The sequence below is a fragment of the Gopherus evgoodei genome, chromosome 5, assembly GCF_007399415.2.
Source record: "Gopherus evgoodei ecotype Sinaloan lineage chromosome 5, rGopEvg1_v1.p, whole genome shotgun sequence".
Taxonomy (NCBI): Eukaryota; Metazoa; Chordata; order Testudines; family Testudinidae; genus Gopherus; species Gopherus evgoodei.
In genome coordinates this window covers 105314447-105339865 of record NC_044326.1, presented here as the reverse complement: position 1 = coordinate 105339865, position 25419 = coordinate 105314447, and the positions used below count along the sequence as shown (strand labels likewise).

Here is a 25419-nt window from a genome sequence, read left to right as displayed (position 1 = left end):
AGGTGGAGAACATCATCAGACAGACATTTAAATTGTTTTATTTAACTAAAACAACAATGTTATGTATTCTGGATTTTTTCTTCAACGACAAACATAATATTTTAACAAAACAAGCATATGAATTTTTGAATTCAGTTAAACATTCAAGTTTTTTTTTAAATCAGGTTTGGTTTTGTTAAAATTGTTTTTAACTAACATAGTAAAATGTAAAATTTTCATTATTTTGTTTACAAACTCATCAGATTAGGCCAGTTCTTGATATAGTGCTCAAAACAGTCAACTACTGAGTTCCATTGCATGACTTGTGGGAGAGTTAGCTTGACTCCTCCCACTTTTTTCAGAGCAGCTGCTGCAAAGTGGTTGTTACAGAAGTATTTTGCAATTTCAAAAACATTAGCCTTTATTTCTGGAACACTGAAGGCTTTGGCTAGGAGATGCATCAAATGAGCACTGCAACCATATGTTATTAGCTTGGGTCTCTCTTCTAAATTTCTTCTCATCTTGGATACATTTACAGCATTGTCTGTGACCAAGCTGTGTACCAGAAATTTGAATTTTTTTTTACTGCTACTACTTGTAAGTATTCTGCTATGTGTGCATTTCCTGATGTATCAATTGTTTCTGTAAGGAAGACATTCCCTTCTTCTGTTGTTGCACAAGCACATACAACAGGATCATTGTGGACATTGCTCCACCCATCAAGACTCAGGTTAACAATTTCACCCTCTAGACCTTTTGCACCCTGCTCAGTTTCTCTTTCATACACTTTATTCAGCAATTTGCCTATGAAATCTGCTCTGTTGGGTGGACTGTATCCTGGTCTTAATGACTGAACAATGTTAATGAAGTGTGAGTTCTCAATCATACGGAAAGGAGATTTTTTTGCATAAACAAACCAGGCAATTTTTTTCATCAGTTAATTCTTTTTGTAATCTGCTGGTTCTTATCACAAACTTATCTATGGTTGTTTCTGGATGATGGAGTTTTTTTTTTCTTTTTGCTACAGGTGATATACTGTGGCTATGTGCCATACATGATGTGACTGAAACACTATCATTGGCAGATAACTCCGAAACTATAGAAAATGATGGTGATCTTGAAGATGGATAGTCTTCAGAATCCTGTATGTTGAGGATGGATTCTCCTAAACAAAATAAGTCAATGCAGTTATTTAATTATTATTACCATACTGCTCATTTAGTATTACTCATTGCATTCACTGACACTCAGTACTACTTTAAAGGTGAAATTGTAAAAGGAAGATTTGCCTATTTCAGCTATTCATTTTTTATCACAACTGCATCATTACCATAGAGTAACAACTATATTTTTTGCTCAAACATGAGAATTCAAGACTAGTCCAGAAGGAACACAGGCAGTCCTTAAGAAAGAAGTATGAAATAAAAAAGTTTACCAACCTGAAGATCCTGCATGTTTAGACATGTTCCTTTCATCATCTTTGACTTCAATGCAGCTTTCTCCTGAGAAGAAACACTTATCACAATGTTATTTCATTTGGGAAACCAGGCCTTGAATTCCTTTGTTGCACTGTTTGCATTTTGCATGCATGCCTGTCTTACCCACAAGTAGAAGAACTTGATTAAAATATTCCCAAACTGGGTCTCTTTTGCAGCCTGCTGCCATAATAGGTTTTTCCTTCTAGTGAGAGAATGGTAGATCTTATGTCAATGAAAGCTATACTCAGAAAGAGCTCAAGATTTCTGGAATATGCTGCTCAAATTGTTTCACTTTAGTTTCCATTGCCTATCCCTCCCTTCTCACATTTCTCTCCTGACTTCTTCTTCTTGTCCAGATCTGTTCCACCCCCAACAATCTTCTATTCATTTTACTTTTTGAAACTTTGCACTTTCAGAGAGAGATAAGGGATTGAGTCTGTGTACACAAATTTGCAGAGGGACAATAGGGTTGAAGTCTGTTTTTTCTCACCGCTATGGTTTTTTATTTATTTATTTAAAACATTTTTGCTGTTAACAAGCATGTGTGGAAGCAGGAAAAGAAAGAAAGGGTTTAAGTTGCCATTTAATTTTTCCTAGGTGTCAGGTACATGTCTCTTCCCTTTTTCCCCAACTCCTCTATTACCCAGTCCTGCTACGACCGGGGGTAGACCCACCTGCAACCCCCCTTTTATTCTTTTCTTTTTATACTCACGAACCACCAATGCTAAATGGAGAGATTGCAATAGCATAGCCAACTGCATTGTTTTGTTGCTTCCAACCTGAGTGAGGATTTAATTTCTTCCATGTTATCTCTGGAGACACAAATCCACAGTTTGAGAACTGCAAAACTGACAGTATCTTCTAGACTGAGCACTAAGACCCATTTGGTAAGTAGAAAGATTAACCTAAATCATCTATACAGAAGCCCCTGGAACCTTGTAAAATTGGGTTCCTAATCCATGAACTATTGGAACTCAATTTACAAAACTTTTCATAAACATTATATGAATATATTGTCACATACTAAAGAATTAGAATTTATAATCTCTATTCCATAATGAGATATCTTTGAGCTATAATCTTAATTAAAACTATCTTTATATAGGTTTTTTCCCCAAAAAAAGCATTTTATCAAAAAAATCCAATGTAAATAAAAAATCTGATTTTTTTTTAATCACTGATTTTTATCCACCCTAGTTCAGTCCCTTTCAAGATCACTTATGAATATGTAGGACAGAACAGATTCCAGTACTTCTCTCCATTCTGAAAACTGACCACTTATTCCTATCCTTTGTTTCCAATCTCTTAACCAGACACTGATCCATGAGAGGACCTTCCCTCTTACCCAATGACTGCTTATTTTGCTTAAAAGCCTTTAGTGAGGGACATTGTCAAAGGCTTTCTGAAAACCCAAGCACTCTTTATCAATTGGATCACCCTTGTCCACATGTCTGTTGACTCCTTGAAAGAATTTTAATTGATTGATGAGGCATGATTTCTCTTTATAAAAGCTATGGTGACTCTTCCTCAGTATATTGTATTCACCTATGTGTGAGCATTCTGTTTTGTTCTTTGCTATAGTTGCAATCAATTTGCCTGGTACAGAAATTAGGTTTACCAGCCTGTAATTGCCAGGGTTGGCTCAGGAATCTCTTATAAAAATAGGCATTACATTGGCAACCCCTGTCAACTGGTTACAGGGGCTGATTTAAGTGACAGATTATATAACACAGTTAGTAGTTCTGCAATTTCATGTTTGAGTTCCTTCAGAACTCTGGGGTGAATACCATCTGGTCCTGGTGACTTATTACTGTATGGTTTAATTTATCCGTTTGTTCCAAAACCACCTCTGCTGACACCTCAGTCTGGGACAGTTGCTCAGATTTATCAACTACAAAGAATGGCTCAGGTGGAGACCTCCCCTATATCCTCAGGAGTGAAGACTGATGCAAAGAATTCATTTGATTTCTCTACAGTGGCTTTGTTTTCCTCAAATACTCCTTTACCACTTTGATCATCTCGTGACCTGACTGATCATTTGGTAGGTTTCCTGCTTGTGATGTACTTAAAAGTCCAGTTACTCGCCTGCAAAGAATTTCTATTGAGAATCTTAGCTGTGAGCTCTTTAAACTTAGAGGGTTACATGCAAGCTTAGAGGCTCTAAAGAGGAAGCTATCAAAGACCCTGGTGGAAGTATCCAAGACTGAATATCAGTCAGGGGACAAACTGCAGTCAGGGAAACAGCTGTAACTCTCTGTCTGCTGGGTGGCCAGTGCAGCCTGAAAAAGTGGATGAGGGTATCAGGAAAGGGATATGGCCACTCTAGTTGAAAAAGAATGCATTCATTTAGCACATCCTCTCATCAGCTTTTTTTGGTGCCTGGCAGGATTCTATGAATCTCTAGATTCTCTTGCCCTATTTTAGGTGAGTGCTAGGAGGTGCTATCTTCATGTAATCAGACCCACTGGCTGAAAATAACTCTGACATCTCTTGGTACAAAGAGATTACTCAGTGTATAAATGTAAATCTGTCAAGTCACAAGAACAAAGAGAAAATATTAATTATTCTATTAATTTGTCAAGCTGTGGTTCAACTGATACATACATTTATTTGTGCCTTTAGTAGCACAACAAAAGGGCCTCCATCACATATGCATGGCTATCTGAAACCTGAGCTCAAGGATGACCGCAAAGCTTTATGGCTGACTTGCCCTAAGAGAATGGGAATAAGCATGAAGGCCATTCATCAAATCTAGCCTTGGGAACTGTTTACCATTATCTCAAGGTTTAGGGTTTGTCTGCTTGACAGCAATCCTGTTTGTCGACTATGTGCACACAATATTTGGTTAACAAATGTAGGAATTTATGCAAAATGGAGGGGGAAAAGAACCTTAGGTGCCAAGCCCATTTCCCTGGGGTACAAACTCTGCTAGATTTGACACTGGTAATTCATCGCCTCCTGCCGTTTTTCTCATTGCATCCATTCAGTAGGTTTGCACACAACCACCAGTCCCAGAGTTAAGGCAGTCATAATGGCAAGAGTTCATGAAATCTGAACTCCTGATCATTGTGATCAGCTGAAAAGTGTTTGACACTAGTCAAAGGAAGGGTGCCAAGGTGGCTTTTGCACCTCTTATCATTCCTAGCCTGTTTATCTATTGGGATGATCTCAGGGGTAAATTAAAATAGCTTGAAAGATGCAATGATTAACACTGGCTGCCACTAGACAGCTTTGCAGAAACCAGAGAATGCTGAGGGAAAGGGACACTCTTCTATCCTGACAGTAGTGATGGGGTATATAGATGCTGTTATTATGATCCTAGGGCACACGAGGATCCTCTTCCTTTTGCGAGATCAATTGACTTTTGGGCTGTTTATGCATGTGGAGTGGTGGAATAGCCATTCTACTCCCATATGAGATTAAATGTGGAAAAAGGTTCTCTAGTGATTTTTTTCCCCCATGTGTCCTGAGAGTGACTAACTTGGGCATTCTGCTAATCTGGTCTTTTGTAAATAAACACAAAATAAGTACATTTTCCTCTTTCTTTCTACTAGGCTATATTGACAATATGAATTTAGGGTTGGAAAAGGAAATGAATCAGCAAATCTGCACAACAGAATAGAAAGATGTGCAGATTTTGAGACTATGAGCAAAACAACTTTACCCTCATGGCTAGACTGCTAGTGGAAAATTATGATAAAATATTTTTGCATATTAATTTTATTTCTACATTTAAATACTCTAGAGGCACTCAGATAGTATCTATGTATTTAAGTAATTCCTATCTTGTTTAAAAGTACTATATAAAGTCTGTGTGGAAACAGCTGAGGCTTATTGTTGACTTGATGGTATAAAGAAGATAAGGTCTCGTGATTAAGCCTCATAACAGGAGGTGCACACTTCCCATTTCCTAGGCAACACCATCCTCTTATTTTTTTCTTAGAGCACATACAAATTGCCATAATGCATTACACCAGCCTTCAATGTAGTCTTGTGTTCTTTCTTTAGAAGTGGCCATTACCTGTTACTTCAGAAGAAGAAGGCGAGAAAAAAAAGAACTTAGTATGCCTAACCAACTGTACAGCATTGAACATGGCAGAGATAAGGAAATTCCTTCCTGACTCCCATAGACAATAATTTAGATTATAAAGCATGAGATGTGAAAGCTGTTATCATTTTTTAACTTACACAGTTCGAAGCATTAATAGTCACAAAATGATTAGCACATTTTAAAATCCAGCCACAGAATTATGTCAATGACCCCCTTCAGCAGCAAATTACATTCATTGATTTTCACTATGTGGAAAAAATATTTCATTTTACTCGTTATAAGTTTACTGCCTTTTAATTTCATTTAATGCCCCTTTGTTCATGTATTATATAGGAAGGGAAAAAGGAATGACTGATCAGTTTTCGCTGCACCTTTCATAATTTTGAAGACCCTTTTCATTTCACAGAAAAAAACAGGAGCTTTACTGAAAAAGGCAAAGGTTTTCTTTTAAATTAGCTTTGGATAACTGAGAATTCCTTTTCCCCCTCACATCCAGACAGCCTCTAAATCTTGCTGCTTCTCTCTAACCCTGGGGTTTGTTTCTTGCTGTAACCCATTGAAGGCAACTCCATGGAGCACAGAATCAAGCCCAAAATTTCAACCCCTCTTTTTCTCTAGGTCTACACAACTAAAATTCTCATTCAAGATCACATTCTTATTAGTGCAATTTCCTTCTCACTGGCCTCTCCATTTCACACAACACACAGTCTGAGCTCTTCTTCCTGGCCTGTTGTTCTGGATATGTCTTTGATTCCCTCCATTGGTTCTTCTTTGCATCAAATACAAGTTTCGTGTTTTCTCCCTCAAGATCTTTCATAATTCTGCCTTGCCCTACCTATCCTTGACTCTTCCTTCACTAAACTCCTCAACTGCTCCTCTGCTCTGCCAGCATTGCTAGCCTCTATGCCCCATTTTCTCACTTCTCCCACAGTTATCTTCTCCATTCTTCCATGCTGTTCTCTGTGCTGGGAATTACCTTCCCTACTCTCTCTTCATTGCTGTCAGCTCCAATTCATTAGACTAAGGCAATGACTTTTTTACAAGGTGCCACTTTAGAAGAGTTATTAAGCAACAGATATGTGTTTTTTGTAATGCAAGCTGAAGTCATTCAGTAAAATAGCTTTTCAACTGGCATCATGCAATGGTGTAAATGCCTTGAAAGAGGACAATTGCTTATTTTTCCATTAAAACTGTGATGTTTGGAATCTCTGCACTGATCATACACAGAAATCCTAAAATGCTTCAGGCATTGTTAATTCTTTACAAAATGCACAAAGAAGTCTCAGAAGAGCTGCAAAAGAAGTCGTATCCTTCAGCTAAAAACAATACGTGAATAGGAGGAGAGAGCCAACAAAATCCTTCTGTGGCAGTTGAAAAGCAAAACAGTGTAGGTCATTAAAAAAAATCAACCACACATTAAAAGCTTTTGTATCAGTGGGCCATCAAACTATTAATAGATTTCTCAAATTTTATATGAAACCATATGCATGGTAGTGAAGAAAGCAAATCCCATGACCTCTGTGCCTTGCTGATTCCTAGTGATATATGATTTCAAAAAAGGAAGCTACTTCGCTAGAGAATAATATTTCTCAAGAAAAGATTATGCTAGCTATTCCATCACTGTGGGCAAGGAAAATACCTGGCCCCAAAAGACTTTTTGCTAACTTTTATGTTTTAGGACTGGATTTTACTCCCATTGTAACAGAGGATTTAGCCATGTACTATCCCCATAAGATTTTCTAAACTGGTATAATCTTGTTCTAATCTCTGTTCTTCAGAAAGAGAGAAAAGATTCTTGGGAATTTATTTCTGGTAGTTTATAAATCTATCAAACTATCATCTCTGTGGACTTCAAACTTATAGGAAAAGTGATAGCTTTAAAGGAACAACAGATACTCCCTATAATAGTGTTTTTTATTATACTAATGGTATTACTCAAATGAACTATACATTAAACATGTTTTATTGGCGTGTGTATTATATTATGTCCGATATTTTGCAATGCATATAAAAATCAAATGGAGGCTGGGATTTTCAAATTACAAATTTGGTGGTAATTGCAAAATTTATTTATTTTCAAAATATTAGGAGTCTAATCTTGTTTTCATTAAAACTTCTGTTGATTTCAGCAGGTCCGAGAACTAGCCCCAAATGTCACTCAAATATTGCTGGGTTTTGATGGGCACCTCCCTTGGGTACCTTTGAAAATCTCAGCCTATCTTCTTTGTTCCACAGCATGAAAAAATTAACAACCCTAAAATAGTTAGAATTATGCCAATCACAGACTTAATTTACCCTGCAGATTAAATCATTTAGGCTGGGAAGATATTTTCAAAAGCACCTGCATGATTTATATGAAAATCAGATTCTCTCTAAAAATTTGATCCTGAAAACACTTATGCATATTGTGCATAGGTACTTGTATTCATTTGAATAGTCCTATTAAATTCAGTGGCTTTGCTCATGAGAGTAAGCCTAAGGTTTTGTTTTAAGACTAATTATGGGCCCATATCAAAAGATCCACAATTCAGGGATAGTTCAGGAAAGCATCCAAAAAGCCATATGCTTATCCTTCTCTTATCCAAGATATAAACATTTTGAGAGAGTCCCTCCTGCTACTTACCCTCCTTCATGACTGTCTGTCTTGTGGAGAACTTTCTTCTGTTCTGTGATGATGATGACAGCTTACTTTTGCTAGCAAGACTCTTCCTGGGAAAAAATAGAAGTAAAGAGTTTCTTTTTCCATACAAAATTTATTTTTTGTGGGTGAATTTTGCATTTTAGTATATAGGGTATGAAAATAAAGTGGAATTGAACCTTACTGTTCATCTCCCTCTGTATCTTCCATTATATAATATAGTGCAATTAAAACTGAAATTGAATAATAGTGACCAATGAGGAAGAGTAATTATTTTGTGTTTTTAATAAAGTGAAGAGGACATTTACTTAAGCAAAATGGTCAAGGATCTCATGGTGCTTGTGGAAGTTTCACCAGGAAGAAATTTGCTATCTCAAGACAATTTGATATTTATCTACTGTGGGATAAAATAGAATAAAATTGGAATAAAAATTCCAGTAATGCATCTCATTTTCAAAAATGAGTATTTTTGACAGAAAATATTTAAGATGGGTGACGTTTTGGTATTTTAGACTATTCTTATCCTTATTTCAGTATTTCACCATTTTCACCATTACTGAAATTAGCAATATTGCTTGAGAATATGTTAAAAGACCAAAAGGGTGGCTGTTTTCAGGTGTGTGAGATCACAATCCTCCCATATAGTATTCATCTACTACTATGTGTCACCCCATCTGTCACAAGTACAAATCTTTGAGAGAGGTGTTCCTGCTGCTTCAGAGGTAGATTATAATAGAATCATACAAATTAGTGATGGAAAAACCCTATTAGATCATCCAGTCTACCAGCTTGCTGATGCAGGACTGTCCCTCATAGCCTCCTAGTGCTTTGACCAGGCACACTTTAAGAGCAAAGACATTTTTACCAATTCTTAATGCTATTCAATAGCCTAATATAAATGACTGCCAAGATGTTTCTCCTGGTTTCAGACTAAATGTTGCTATTCTTAATTTCATTCCATTACTCCTGTCATAAACAGATAGCTAAGGGTTAATGCCTCTTTCACCTGAAGCACCTGACGAGAGGACCAATCAGGAAACCGGATTTTTTCAACTTTGGGTGGAGGGAATTTTGTGTCTGAGGTCTTTGTTGTCTGTCTGCCTGCTTTCTCTGAGCTTTGGAGAAGTAGTTTCTACTTTCTAATCTTCTGTTTCTAAGTGTAAGGACAAAGAGATCAGATAGTAAGTTATATGGTTTCTTTTCTTTGGTATTTGCATGAATATAAGTGCTGGAGTGCTTTGATTTGTATTCTTTTTGAATAAGGCTGTTTATTCATATTTCTTTTAAGCAATTGTCCCTGTATTTTGTCACCTTAATACAGAGAGACCATTTGTATGTATTTTTCTTTCTTTTTTATATAAAGCTTTCTTTTAAGACCTGTTGGAGTTTTTCTTTACTTCAGGGAAATTGAGTCTGTACTCACCAGGGAATTGGTGGGAGGAAGAAATCAGGGGGAGATCAGTGTGTGTTGGATTTGCTAACCTGATTTTGCATTCCCTCTGGGTGAAGAGGAAAGTGCTTTTGTTTCCAGGACTGGGAACGGAGAGGGGGAGTCACTCTGTTTGGATTCACAGAGCTTGTGTCTGTGTATCTCTCCAGGAGCACCTGGAGGGGGGAAGGGAAAAAGGATTATTTCCCTTTGTTGTGAGACTCAAGGGATTTGGGTCTTGGGGTCCCCAGGGAAGGTTTTTCAGGGAGACCAGAGTGTCCCAAAACACTCTAATTTTTTGGGTGGTGGCAGCAAGTACCAGGTCCAAGCTGGTAACTAAGCTTGGACGTTTTCATGCTAACCCCCACAATTTGGACGCTAAGGTCCAAAACTGGGACTAAAGTTATGACAACTCCTAATTATAGTCCCCATATACCACACTATATAACTTCTCTCCCTCAACTTCACAAATACATCTAGACTGATATGTTCCCACTTTGTTCAGCTATCAGTCTCACAATAACAGGTGATTACCAATCTCAATGCCAATAAACAGTAAGTTGTTTTCCAGCCATATGGCTCATACAGGGAGGATCAAATCACTTTCAAACCAAAGCTAATGTTTATACGGCAGTTCTCATGACATTTATGAGGCTGCATTCCAAAATTGTAGGTGGTTAGGCAGTAGCCAAACTTCATGATATATTTACATGAAACATTCCAATACATTTCAGGCTAACAGAGATTTTTTTCTATTTAACTTTAAACAAATATTTAGGTAAACTAATGACTTCTCAGGATTTAAATAACAGTTATTTGTGAGTGATCTTGTAAACAGAAAAATTATTTAACTTAAGGCGGATTTTGGGACCAGTTTCAGATGTGGTCCCTAGGTGGGTAGACAGTTACTCTGTCATGCATACACCCACACCTACACATACAAACTGACAAGTTCCTCCACTTTTGGTGGCTAAAAGAAAAAAAAAGTTCAAAAGCATTCTCCTGTCGATGAAAACAAAAAAATACCCTAAAACTGGTACTCATGCAATATGATCATTATGAATTTTGTTTTGTTCAGCTTTAGATAGCTGGTATTCCTACATGCACCAATTGGACATGTCTTAAAATTAATTTAAATTTTTCAAAAATAATCTAGAAATGCAACCATAGTATAAAAATTGAAACAGAAATCATTCACTCCACAAACGCCCAACTTTACATTCATTCAACTACCATATGGGCAATTTTCCTTATTTAAAAAATGGGTAACTGTCTCTCTTTTGCACATAGACTCTATAACTTTATGTTTTGGAAATCATCAGTTCAGCTTTGAACATCATTCTAACACTAAAATGTGGGTGAAACATTGAGCTTTAACACTGTCAAAGTAAAAGTTTCTTACTTACAGCAAGCTACAATTTTAGGTTTAGTTTATATATAGGTCCTCTCTAGCAGACAGCATCATTTACAAAAGAGAACACTCTTTAATGTCTGGATCTAATGCAGATAACATAATCAAACAAAGAAAAATTTTTATTTTTATTGAAATTTCACAATTGATATTTCAATTGTACTCATGGTTTTTGGAGTTACTCCCACAGTAACCTCAATTCTGCTTCTTTCCACCTTCAACAAGGTTTTTTGTTACATCATCATGCAGCACACTTGCAGTAATAATAAAAAGCCCCACATACAATAAGTGTATATAAATTCACAAAAAAATATTCAGTTCACTTATTATTTTGCATAGTATTACTTGCAAAACAAAATGTTACATTGCCCAGTGTTTCATGCAGGAATTAGCTGGATAGATAGTCACAAAATAAATAAGTTTGTTGGACAACCACAAAGTGAAGGAACACTGTTTAATGTTTTAACTCACTTTGTAGGTATTGGGTCTGATCCTCAACTGGTATAAATTGGTGTCATTATATTAAAGTCACTATTATTTTGTAATATATGCAAAGCTACAATAATTAATTTTCTCTTAGTACTTTTTATTTTTTAAATATTTGTGAATTAGAAATTACTTCAGATGTGATTGCAGCAGAATAGGAAATCAAGACTCTGTATTTTTATCAGTCGCTTAAAAAAACTGTATTTCTTGCAAAATCAGTTTGCACAATTATACAAAGAGCTAGCTAAAGAAATTCCATGAAACATCACATATCAATTTTAAATGATGTGTGTTAAGGTATGGCTTTATCTATTAAGAGGACTGGGATGAGACTGTTTAGACTGTACATATTCAATTACAAGCTCTGTGTCTCAAAGTGCTAATTCTAATGGAGCATGGTTTCCTATTATTTTTGCACCATGTATTCAATGGAAAACTGTTTTATTTGCATCTAATCCTCAGTCCATTGTTAGAAAGGTTGTAACTGAAAGTGGGTCACATGAATGCACTTTCCAGTGTGCTTCTAACCTGGTCTAAATATTGAACCAGAAAGAAGTTCTTCCAGGGATAATTGTTGAACTGCCCCCATCTTATACATGATGATGAGAGACTCCTGATCTGGTAGAAGTGTTAAAGGAAAATATTTATATAATGGCAGTGGGTAAAAATGACATTTCAACATTTTAGAGCAATGAAAGAAACATGGTTTTGTGGATAAGCCATCAAATTGGAATCCAAGAGATCTGGATTCTCTTCCTAGTTCTGCCACTGAAGCTCCTATGTGAAGATGGGTGTAGCGGGACAGTTACCCCTCTCAGGAGAGAAAAGCCTAGGCTGATTAGAAAAGCAACCACAGCTGTGGCCACGCCCCAATCAGGCCACACCTGGCCATGTTATAAGGCCTCGGAGTGGAGCTGGGTCAGTCTCTCTTTAGCTGTGGAGAGAGAAGGACCTAACTGCCAGGGAGAAAAGGGTACCCAGAGTGGAGCAGGGCTGGGGAAAGGCCAGAGAAGCTGGGGAGCTCCATCCTGGCAATTCCCCAGGCTGAGGCTTGGTAAATGCCTGTGCAGATACTGGGGCTGGAAAGTGCAGCCCAGAGATAGGCAGAGGCAGCTGATCCAACCTCCTCGCCAGTGATGAGGGGCCATGACAGACTGCAGTTTGCCCCAGTGAGCAGAGGCTAGCTGATGACTGGCATTAGCCACTGAGGCAAGATGGCTGTAGAGCGTTGGGATTCCCCTGAAAAGGGAGACCCAGCGTGTGGGGGTACTGCAGTGGGCAGAACCCCAGGATAAGGGGCACCAGGGCTGGGAGGGACACGGGAGCCTAAGGCAAGTGAGACACTGGCCCCAGGAGACACTCCAAGTTCTGGATGAGCTAATTCCCAACTGACCAGCAGGAGGTGCTGTGTCGGTGAGTCTTTGCTTCACTCCACTGGGCAAGTTGCATAATCTTTCAGTACCTCAGTTCTCCATCTGTAAAATACTTCCCTACTCAGAGAAGTATTGTGAGAATAAATTCATCAGTGTATAAGGTGTACTCAGATACTATGCTGATTACCTTAACAGATAAAGGATGAATGACATACAAGAAAAAAAAAGTCATCATTGGTTGACAAAGGTAAGATTTTAAGGAAACGGATGTTATTGCAGCCAATGAGAGCCATATTTTGCAAAAGCAGAGATGTACTTCCATGTACACAGTTGTACAAACAAATTATCATGATTATATTTACAAATGTAGATACAGAAATGTATACGTATTTATGTACATGCTGCATCTAGACAATTTGTCAAGGCATTTAAAACATTCCCATCACTCTGATATCTGCAGCCTTGTAAGAATCTATAGATCTCTGTAATGAAGTCATATTGGGAATCAATGAGTGTGACTTGGATTCAGGATGAATATTGGTTTTTTTCAGTAAAGTAAAAATGTAAGTACAATAGAAACCTTGATAATCAACTATCTTAACTTGTTTGTGAAAGAAACCTACCGTATTATTACATTTTCTCTGTGGATTTTATTTCAGTCTTCAATATTTACTTACTTGCTGTAGATTTTGAATATAGTTATGATTGAAAGAAAGACTTTTCAGTAGAAAAAGGAAACTTCTTAATCCTCCTCACCCCAATATAAAAAAATATGGTTAAATAAAATGCCTGGATAATCCTTTTTTATGCAAAACACAGCAAGCAGATTGGTCCACATGAAAAGGGATTATTTTATCTCAAATTTTTTAAGACTCAGATGATGATTTTCCACAAATTCATAAAATGTTCATTTCACTTAATTTGAACTATAGTTAATAACATCAAAAAAGGTTTAACAGGCTGGAGTCCACCAGCACAAATCAACCAACCACTGTATACTGTTACCCCCAAAATATGTGGATTTCCCTTATTTCTTCACTTTTATTATTAAAGAACTGTTGGTGCCTCATAGGACCTTTTTTAAACTACTCTGCTTAGAAACAGTTCTTCCTATATGTCATTCATTTCCTGATTTTTTCTTCTTGTTTTTTTTTTCTCCAGTTTATTGACCAGGTTGTCCATTCTGATGGAGTTGCTTTGCCCCTGGAAGATGCTGGTTATAGAGAGACAACCTATCTTGCCCTAGGAGGATCACTCCGTGCAAGAGGCACATAGCAGCTCCTTTGCTATCTCTGCTGAAAGGGTCTGGTTGGAGGAAAGGGAACATGGATATAATGTGCTATACTCTGATACCTTCTATTCGCAGTTTCAGTATCTTGGGGACCTGTGGAAGCCAGAGAAAGCTAAATCAGCCTATTCAGGTCATTTGAGATGCTAGCAAAGCTAAATACATTTCCTCATGACATCTGAAAGAGTCCAGGGCAGCTTGTTGGGAGGGTGAAAAGAAACTGGGCAAATATTATCAAAAATAGCTGCCTAAAGTTAGGATCCTAAAATCATAGTTATACACCTAAATACATTACCTGATTTTTTAAAACTGTGCAGCAGTTCACCTTGGCATCATATTGGCATCAGTATTATTAGATCATACTTATGCATTTTATTCGTTACTTTTTAAACCCCTAAGTATGATTTTTAGGGAACTATATTTAGTTACGCATTTTTTTTTAAATGTTGCCCTAACATAATACAAAAAATGACATGTTTAGTTGCAGCAACTGGAGGAGTTCCTTCCCATTAACTCTTTAATAATCTACTTATATCCCCTCTAATGTGGCTGTAAACTAATGCCATTCCACTGTTATAATACAATGTATAGTTCCCTTGCAAATGGATGATATCCCACACGTGCCAAACATTATCACTTCCCACAGGAGTGGGCAATAATAGCAACTGTATAATTCATAGATTTCAAGACCAGAAGGGACCATTGTGATCATCTAATATGACAACCTGTATAACACAGACCACAGAACGTCCCCCACAATAATTCCTATAGCAAATCTTTTAGAAAAATAGCCAATCTTGATTTTAAAATGGTCAGTGATGGGAAATTCACTACTACTTTACTACCTTAGTAAATTGTTCCAATGGATAATCACCCTCACTGTTAAAGCTGTGTGCCTCACTTCCAATCTGAATTTGTCTAGCTTCAACTTCTAGACATTGGATCATGTTATACTTTCCTCTGATAGATTGCAGGGGCCATTAACCAATTTTTGTTCCCCATGTATGTACTTACACAATAACCAAGTCAAACTTTAACCTCCTCTTTGATAAGCTAAATTGATTTAGCTCCTTGAGTCTATCACTATAAGCAAGTTTTCTAATCTTTTGATCATTTTTGTGACTCTTCTCTGAATCGTCTCCAATTTATCAACATCCTTCTTGAATTTTGGATACCAGAACCAGACACACTATTCCAGCAGTGGTTGCACCAGTGCCAAATACAGAGGTAAAATAACTTCTCTATTCCTACTTGAGATTCCCCTGTTTATACATCCAAGGACTGCATCAGCCCTTTCAGTGACAGTATCTCACTGGGAGTCATGTTCAGCTGATTAGCCACCATGACCCCCCAAATCTTTTTCAAAGTCACTGCTTCCCACAATAGAGTCCCCCTTCCTGCAAGTATAGCCTACATTCTTTGTTCTTACATGTGTACATTTACATTTAGCAATAATAAAACACATTGTTTGTCTGTGCCCAATTTACCAAGAGGTCCAGATTGCTCAGTATTAGTGACCTGTCTTCTTCATTATTTACCATGCCACCCAATTTTTGTCATCCGCAAACTTTATCAGTCATTATTTTATGTTTCCTTCCAGGTCATTAATAAAAGTGAACCAATTCCTGCCAGATCCCACTAGAAAAGCATCCGTTCAATGAAGACTCTCCATTTACAACTACATTTTGAGATCTATCCATTAGCCAGCTTTTAATCCATTTAATGCAGGCCATGTTATTTTTATATCTTTCTAGTTTTATAATTAAAATGTCAAGTGGTACCCGGTCAAATGCCTTACAGAACTCTAAGTATGTGACATCAACACTATTACCTTTATCAATCACATTTGTAATCTTAGCATATGGCTATCATTTTCATCATATGTAACCTATTGTGGTTGTTTAGGTACAAGGGCCTTGTTACCTATCTGTACAGTTTTAGTTACTCACCCAGCATGGTGGCTGTACTATTTATGCACATTTCTACAAGAGTAGCTACGGGAGGACCTACTGGTTCAGAGTACCTGAACTCTAGCTGTCAGGCTGAAATGTTTTGTGGAGCCTGTTCCTCCGTGATTTTTTTTACATTTTACAGTTCTTTGGTTTGGAAATGTTCACTTAGCTCCTGTGACCATTGTATGAAACAGAGAGTCAAGGTTTGTTTTTCTGCTTTGTTGACTTTATTGCACAAAAATGTCTAAACTGACAGGTCAGGAGACTGGTAGCCCAAGAGATTGGTAATAGGATATTGTTTACCCACTTGAATCCAGCCTAGGCTAATTGAGAGCAAAAATTATTAATCTGATAGCTTTTATGTTTGTGGTAGTCTCCATCTAGTTGTCACCGTACTGGTCTTCCCAACGCAACAATTATAGGCACCATACTAATGTACATACCTGGTGACAATCTTAGAAAAGAGTCTGAAGAGGCAAAAACTTAAAACTTCCAGCACCCATGTATATGTATCCCCATTTTACACCTAGGAAACAATGGCCCAGAGATAATAAATGGCCAATCAAATATCACCCAGGAAGTACCTCGCAGAATAGAGAATTGAACGCCAGTCTCCTGACTCTCAGGCTACTGCCATAACCCCTGGATCATCCTTCTGTCTCCTATAATCTAATTAAACTCATAATAATGCTTTCCAACTACACTGTCACTTTCTGCACCTTATCCATACAGAACGGATTGTTAGGGCCATAGATAAAATGATTTTATCTGAACTTGAAGACTGAATTTTTATTTTCATGAGTATCATGTAGCATTATTTCATACAAAGTTATCCCATTACAACATAGCTTGAGTTTAGAAGACACTAAAACATTTTATTCATGGTTAATGGTGTAAAGCTTTGGGTCATTTATTAACATACCATAAGAACTGTGCTTCAGGTGTTTCAAATGTATGAGAAAATATATCAAGTGTTCCAGAATTTTATGACTATCTCAAAATTCATTTTTATGTCTGGAATGTAAAATTGCACACCAAGGACTGGAAATCTTAAATACATATAAATACACAGTGAAGGAGAATGCTAAAAAGTAGTCTCCAGAAGAAAAAAAGAGGCAAATATTATAAAAGCAGTACAGTTTTAAAGGGGCACTGCTTATTAATTCAATAGAGGCACCGTATTTCCTCAACTCATCACCAGAATCCTGAGAAAGCAGCAATCGAACTGGCCAGATGAGGATCTGCATACAGCCTTTACAGCTACAATTGCTCTCTGTAAATTGCTTTGTGTGTGTCACCCCATCTAAAAGAACTAAGATGACCAAATGTCCTGATTTTATAGGGACGGTCCTGATATTTGGGGCTTTCTTAGGTAGGCTTCTATTACCTCCCCACCCTCTGTCCCTATAAAGAACAAACAGTTGGTCTGTTATAGTTACTTGTTTGCAATTTCTGTCCAGTTAAATCTGGAATGGAGAAGCAAGTTTCTGTATGAGTAGGGTGACCAGACAGCAAGTATAAAAAATCAGGAGAGGGTGGGGGGATAATAGGTGCCTATATAAGAAAAAGCCCCCAAAATCAGGACTGTCCCTATAAAATTGGGACATCTGGTCACCCTATGTATGAGTAAATAAAAACATTTAAGAATAGATACAACTGGTTCATGATCTGCTGAGCAAATCAAGTTGAAATAAATATGCAAGGAAACAACATTTAAACTGTCTGAAATAAAGCAGATTGTCCAACTGAGGTATATTATTAGCCCTGCTATTTCCAGAAAATAAGTTAGTATGTCAGCAAAGTCCAAGTTTAATTTGAAATGCCTGTTAATAAGGCATTTTGCTGGTCTGAGTCTTAGTAATTTATATATATTATTCAACTTGTATAATGGAGGCTTATCCCCTTCTCTTCCATTGTTTTTGTTGCATAACAATGGTTTAAATTTGGCTACATCACTGCACTTTAAACATTTTTACAACATATGCATCAAAAACAATTTTTCCCCAAATATCACTTCTGACAATCCATTCATCAACTTGGCAGGACATCCAAGCACATTGAACTGTGCCGCTCTAGTCAGCTTCTCTCTTTCCTTGGTCACTGGACTGGCAGAAACTGCACATCCCCCAGAAGGGCAGGGGAAAGAGATATGTGTCTCAAACAGCCAGTTAAGCAGAACCTGTCAACTGTTTCCCAAGGGGAATAAGTGCTATACACCAACAGCTGATACCAGCATCAAAACAGGTTCAAAAGTACTTGCAAATATAGCGTGTTAGAGCATACTCGAATGAATTGTAATACACATATGGAAATGTTTTTTCCTCCATGTTGTGCATAATAATGGTCATTGTCCATGGTTAGATAATTGGGACATCACAACATATCTAGTTAAATATATCTGTATTAATTTCATTAAAATGAGTGGTATACCGCAGTGCGTGAAAATCATCTCTATTGTAGTACTATTCCAAATGAATTCATGAGCAAGTGGGGGAGATATTCGTAGAAATTCATGGGGAATTTCATCCTAAAAGGTGATGCCTGGGAATGTTGTGAATGTGTGCAAAGAGGAAGTTCTCTGCTGGAACTTATTGTAACTATTGAGTGTAGAATGCCATTAAACCCTACTTCCAGTTGCCATGACTCTGTCTTCAGCAACGAGTCTCCTCAGAGCTTGTACTGCGCTTGGGATGAGCAGGAGTCTGCTTAGTGTTGCTGACCTCTCTTCCTGGTTTATACAGTTCAGAACAGAAGAGGGCTCCTCTGTTGCTACCATCTTTTGTCAGACAACAGCACCTCATTCCTCATAAGCTGAAATATGTGAAAGGGATAAAGGGGCAGAAAGAGAGTTAATGGGTGAGGGGGAAGAAAGGGAGACTGAGAATCGGAGTAGACTTGCTCATTTGAAAATAGGAGACCAAGGTGAAGTAAAACACAGCTACTCTAGAAGACACCTTCAAATGAACTAGTATTGGGTCCCATACAGATCATTAATCCATTGTGCCCTTCTCCTTAAAGCCACCTCTGTCACCAATGCCACAGCTCTCCATCGTCCGGGGCAGCATGATGTATGGGGTCCATTGAAAATCAAACAAGTATGCCTCCAACAAGCAGAAGGTATATCGTATGCCAATGTGATCTAAATCTATCCTAATTCAAGATGCTCAATATCCACTAGCTCTACAATTCCCCTGTGAGCACTAGCATTAACATTGTCAAGCAGCAGCACAGAAGACTTGTATGTGCCTGTTTTTATTCCACATTCCTTTTTGTCCTCATTTTTGTGCTTACATTTTTGTGCCACATTGACATTGGGATAGATTATGAGTCAGTATAATTAAGACAGCATATATGTGAACCTCTTTTCGGAATCTGTTAGCAGGAAAAATAGTTTAAATGTAATTAACAGTTACAAACAATTCCTTCTTTTTCCAGTTAAGCTAGCCTGAAATTTGCTATTTTACCATTAATACTATTGAGCCATGTGTCATCTCTTCAGTAACATCAGAGTTCAAAACTTTTTCAATTACAGCCTCACACATTCCCTTATAATTGGGTGATGGGCTGTACACAGTGCATCAGAGTCTCAGAAAAGCCAGTGGTGACTTATCCACTGCAAATAACTGTGAAATATATTTTGATAAGTTATATCACTACAAATCATGATCTGCCATGTGCAACTGAGAGCTCAACCAGAGTTTATATGTGTAAGAAGTACAAATTAGACTGAAGCATTTAGAATAAGATTTCAAAGAAGGTTCATGTTCACCCTCTGTGCTATAGCATGTAAAAATGAAAAGCTGCGCTGACATATTAATACCACACATAATAAAATGTATGAATCCTCTCATTACAATGAATACATAGTGATTATAGGGATCTTAATTAGCTGAGGACATATGAAGGAGACTAACAGTGGATTCTATCACATTCTCCCATCACATAACAGTGAGACTGTATGTCTCTTATTCATGTTAAACCCTTCAAAGTTTCCTTCTCTGAGCCACAATCTGTGATATGAGATTATTAAAGGACGCTCCCTCTTATCCTAGTTTCTTGTTTATTGGAAGAAGAAACAGCTGCTGAATCAAAGAGAGGTGTTAAACCTTAATAGGCTCTGGCAGAAAGATCTATAGTGAAGTGCAAAAGAGCTCTACTCAAGTGTATTGATATGACATCCAGTTATTTCAAGAATCTATTAAGGGTACTGCCCATTAAAGAAATGTATTGCTGTGTCCTACATAATCTAATTAATTTCTAAAATAAGAATTATTTACCTAATGCGTATAGCACTTTCTCACAAGAGGTAGAGCTGATCAGCAAGGATGAGCAACACCATGAGTCTTTGCCAAAAAATCAAACTGAACAAAAATGGACCCTTTTTTTCAAGGTTAAGACCATGCAGATAACACGTATACACACAACATCCTCCATGCCTTCTTCCACAAGGCCTTTTAAGTATGGTTCAACCTCCCTGAACTCACCTAAAAGGACTTCTTTACTATTAAGTCCCTTTAAAACCCCAGTTCTGCCATTCTTTCTATAGTGAATCTTGTTGACTTGTTTACAGAGAATCCTCTTTTTTGTCCCCCTTCCCAACTTTATAATTAGAGCTGGTGAGGAAATGGGTTTTTCTAGTTCATAAACATTTTAATGGAAAATGTAGACTTCCCACTAAATATTGAAAATGAAAGGGTTTTTTTGGCTTTGTCTGAATTCACTGTTTTAAAAAAAATTAAAAAGACATTTTTCACTGTCTGTGAAAAGATTTGACTGCCCATACTCCATCCTACCCCCTCAATAATAATCTGTATTCTTTTTCAGCACACTTCTGCGTTTCCTGGGCTCACCCTGACCAAAAGTCTTAAATTTCACTAGAAAGCCTGTTCTTGTGAATTTCCCAGCCCGACGTTGCAGAGCCAAATTTGTCAGTTCTTGAGCATCCTACTTCTGGGTTCTTAACCAGACTGAAATTTTGAACATCCTGCAATTCTTCCATCACTAGCTTTCTGATTATTTTGTTGTGTGCTACAAGTGATTCAGAAAAGCAACAAAGATAAAAGATGAGGCTTTACTTAACTGTTAATCCATGCAGAGTAGACTGGAGACACATAAATATGTATCAGTGAAACTGAGATTTAGTCTTTCAACTAATTGTAATAACTGTAACACTTTCCTGACTGGAAATCACTAAGAATTTCCCACACTTTTCCTTTTATGTACTTAGACATAAAAAAATCTTAATTAATGTCATTAAGCTTTTAGTTCAATGGACATGTGATTATATTCCTTCTTGGGTGTTTTCATTTTATCACGGGTTCCAGGTAATAGAAAAAAAGTGATTGGTGATGGCTTAAACAATGTTATCAGTTAAAGATGTATATAAATGTAATTTTGCTTGCAATTTCTAAATTTGTGCTTAAAATCACAGCAAATTTGTACACAGAGGACCAGTTAAATAGTTTTCTTGTTATGTACACATGCCATTAGTATGATTTTGTGCACAGCTTGGTTAATTGCACGTGCAAACTATATACTGTCATTATTGCATGATAGAGCTTCAAAATGTGGTTCTAATTTTAATAATAAACAATTTCTATAATAAATTAACATTTCAACACAGACTTCCTATATAGCTGTAAATGAAAGCTGCTGCTCTTAATTTTTTTTTTTTTAATTTTTTTTTGTTCTTAAGCACATCTTGGATTTTCCAATACATTCAGAATGAGACCTATTACTATCCTTGTTTCCTCCATATTTGGGTCAAAAGGTAAAATATTCTTCCTATGTACTTTCAGCTTTCAAAGAAAAAACCCTGCTTGGAGCTTAATTAGATTTCGTTTCTGTGTGTACAATATATATACATATTTACTGTATGTAATACTCAGTTTAAAGGACTTGTGCCATTTTCCTAGTAGTCTAGCGCATTTCCTTTGCATTTTCAACAGGAATCAGTTACTTTTTCCACTGAAAGCATCCAGAATACATTATGTATAAAGGAACAACTGAGAATGGTTCTATAAATTGGGATGCTTCTTGCCAGAAGGCTTGGTGGAGGTTGTTTTGAATCTTTGTCTTCTATTTGGGTTTTTTTTTAAAGATACAAAAGTATAAATAGATTTTTCCTTTTACTTTTCTTGTGATATTATATTACTAATGATAAATTTAATACTATTACTATAATGAATAACATTGGACAAATGCTGTATTCCTTATTGAAAATCTCCCACGGTATTTGGCCTAATGATTACTTATTATACAGAGTCTTTCATCTAATCATGCTATCAGTGTTAATTATTAAGGCTCCAATTCAGCAAGGTATTTAAACCCATACCTAATTTTAAGCATGTAAATTAGTCCCATTAACTTCAACAGGAGTACTCATATACTTAAAGTTAGGCATGGGTTTAATTACTTGCTGAAAAGGGCCTAAGGCCTGTGGGTATTCATGTAAAATTGTACCCATCCTGTGCCTCTTTTTAAGAGACTTGCCCAAATCCGCACAATAAATCAACAGTGGTTTAGACAGAAATCAGAAGTCTGTTCCAGAAACCTGCTCCATCCACTAGGCCACCAGCCTATTAAAGTGCAGAATGTGGTGACTATATCTGGATTAAATCAAAACATCATTTGGGTGAACCAAAATCATGGGGCCACTACAAGCAGGGTGCAGAGAAATTGCAGCTGTGAATGATTTCACCTTCACCTCCTGTGTCCTAATTCTGAGCAGGATTTCAGGTTTCTAATTCATTGGCAAGGAAAGTTCCCAAAATATCCTTAAATAATTTACAATGATAAATCTCAGCCTTATGGAGGCAAATAGGTAGTGTCACATTTTGGTACCCCAAATTGTATAGTACTGAGTCATTTCTGATATGGTACCCTGCCAAAGAGTGAACCTTTAGCCTAAAGTAATCACTGTAAGACAGATGGCAATTTGACAAGAGGAGGGTTGAGCTGACAGCTTTTCCTCATACACCAGGCATATAGTACATTTCCAGAGCCAAGCTGGGTTTGACATTTAATTAAAGTAATACTTAACATAGACCTCATACAAAAAGGAAAAAAAAAACCACTGATGCAGCCACAAAATCAATTTGGTCTTGTTTAAACCTGAAAATTTGATGCCCAGAAGGCACATCTGTTTGTATAAAAATAAAAAAGTATCGCAACTGTACCACAGGGAATACTGGCTGTATTAAAAATGCATTTTGACTCATCTGGCTATGGAACTTGTATTTGGGATACAGAAAATATTGCTTGCAAAATGAATTGCTAAGAATACAAAGTCCTAGCTACTATAATTAACAAACAAATATGGCTAGCCCTTTATTCTGTTAAGTGTAAATACAGTAACTATATACAGTATGCTGTAGCTATGTCATAAATATTATTGAAACACAAAATGCCAATGCCTAAGCAGAAAAAAACGCCTATGGTAACAGAATATTCTGTGAGTTTCCATTGGCTAAATCTCTTCTTTATTCTCCTTCCTTTCCCCTAATTTCCTCACCCACATAGAATGGCAAGGGGAAAGGCAAAACTCTGTGGTTCCCAACATCCACACAGATCAGATCAGACAGAGACAGGTGAATCCTGGAGGTGAATGCCTGGCTGTGAAAATAGTATCTCCAGGAGGGCTTCGGCTTCCTTGACCACGGGTTGCTGTTCGATGAAGAAGGACTGCTCAGCAGAGATGGGATCCACCTATTGAGGAAGAGGAAGAACATATTTGGATACAAACTGGCTAACCTAGTGAGAAGGGTTTTAAACTAGATTCAAAGGGAGCAGGTGACCAAAGCCCACAGGTAAGTCAAAAACATGGAACCCTGGGAGAAGGGTTTGAGTCTGGGGGGAGCACAGTTATAGCAGGGATAAGGGAGAGACAAGATAGAACTGGGTGTGGGGAATGAAATCAGTATCTTAGATGCCTGTATAAGCAGGAAGACCTCAAAATGCTAGTAAATAAACACAACTATGACATAGTTGGCATCACAGAGACTTGGTGGGATAATACACATGACTGGAATATTAGTATAGAAGGATACAGCTTGCTCAGGAAGAAAAAGCATGGGGAAAAAGGGAGGAGGGTTGCCTTGTATATTAAAAATATATACACTTGGACTGAGGTTGAGATGGAAATAGGAGACAGATAGTCTCTGGGAAAGGATAAAAGGGGTAAAAAACAAGGATAATATCATGGTAGGGGTCTACTACAGACCAGCTAACCAGAAAGAAGAGGTGGATGAGGTTTTTTTAAAACTAACAAAATCAGCCAAAGCACAGGACTTGGTGGTGATGGGAGACTTCAACTACCCAGACATCTGTTGGGAAGATAACACAGCAGGTCACAGATTACACTGGTCTACAGTTTTTGAGAAGTTGTCTGCTTCAAGGATAAAATGTGATATTTATTATGTATTTTGATGTGCTGAATTCAAATATGACAATTAAAATAACTGATTGGCTACTGTTTCTAAGATATTTAAGTTTTTACATTTCATGTCTATGTATATTGTGTAGATAGTAGAGTTTTAATCATAAATTGTAAACCTAGGTCTTTTCATGTGTTTATGGTTGCTTTACATGATAATATTTCACCTGTCCTGTTTATGTAACACTTTAAAAATCAGCAAAAGGGTTATGTAAATAAAATTTATTGTGAAACAAAAGGCAAAAATCTATTATGTACATAGTTTAGTCCTATTCAGTGTCTACTCGGCGTTTGTTGGCTTGTCTCTTGTATTCATTAAATGGAGCATCTCTTGGCACTGTCCAGCAATAGTCTGCAAGCATTGATGGGCTCCATTTGCCCTGATAGCCTGCCAGGAGATTCCACTGCTGTAGTCTGGAGCCCACCAGCTCTGCCTTACTCTTGGGTAGTTCCAAATCCCTGAAAAGGTCATTCAGTTCACCTTGTGTTATGAGGTGTGGTTCAGAGGAGGAGGATGAGAGAAAATGTGGGTCCTGTGACACTGATGGTTCAGGACCAGAAGTTTCATCCTCTTCCTCTTCCTCATCTGACTCAAGTGAGAATGATTCCGGTGCATCAGGAACTGGCAGTCCTTCTCCGTGGGGTACTGGGCGTATAGCTAATGGAATGTTTGGATAATGCACAGTCCACTTTTTCTTCTTTGACACACCTTTCCCAACTGGAGGCACCAGGCAGAAGTAACAATTGCTCGTATGATCTGTTGGCTTTCTCCAAATCATTGGCACTGCAAAAGGCATAGATTTCCTTTTCCTGTTCAACCAACGGCGAAGATTTGTTGCACAAGTGTTGCAGCATACGTGTGGCACCCACCTCTTGTCCTAATCTCCAATGTTGCAGCCA

The 25419-nt window shown here is 37.3% G+C and overlaps 1 long non-coding RNA gene across 2 annotated transcripts in view; it reads left to right on the top strand.

Annotated features, from left to right (window-relative positions):
• The window catches only part of LOC115652643, a 113202-nt gene extending 89137 nt beyond the window's left edge, over positions 1–24065 (top strand). Inside the window, exons 2-5 of one of the 2 annotated variants that reach the window (XR_004000706.1) lie at positions 14007–14266; positions 19104–19202; positions 21781–21855; positions 23607–24065. This is a non-coding gene — a long non-coding RNA (uncharacterized LOC115652643). Of the gene's footprint in view, positions 1–14006; positions 14267–17668; positions 19203–21780; positions 21856–23606 lie in introns of those variants that run through there. The other variant, XR_004000705.1, reaches the window with a different exon arrangement.
• Positions 24066–25419: the final 1354 nt, after the last annotated feature.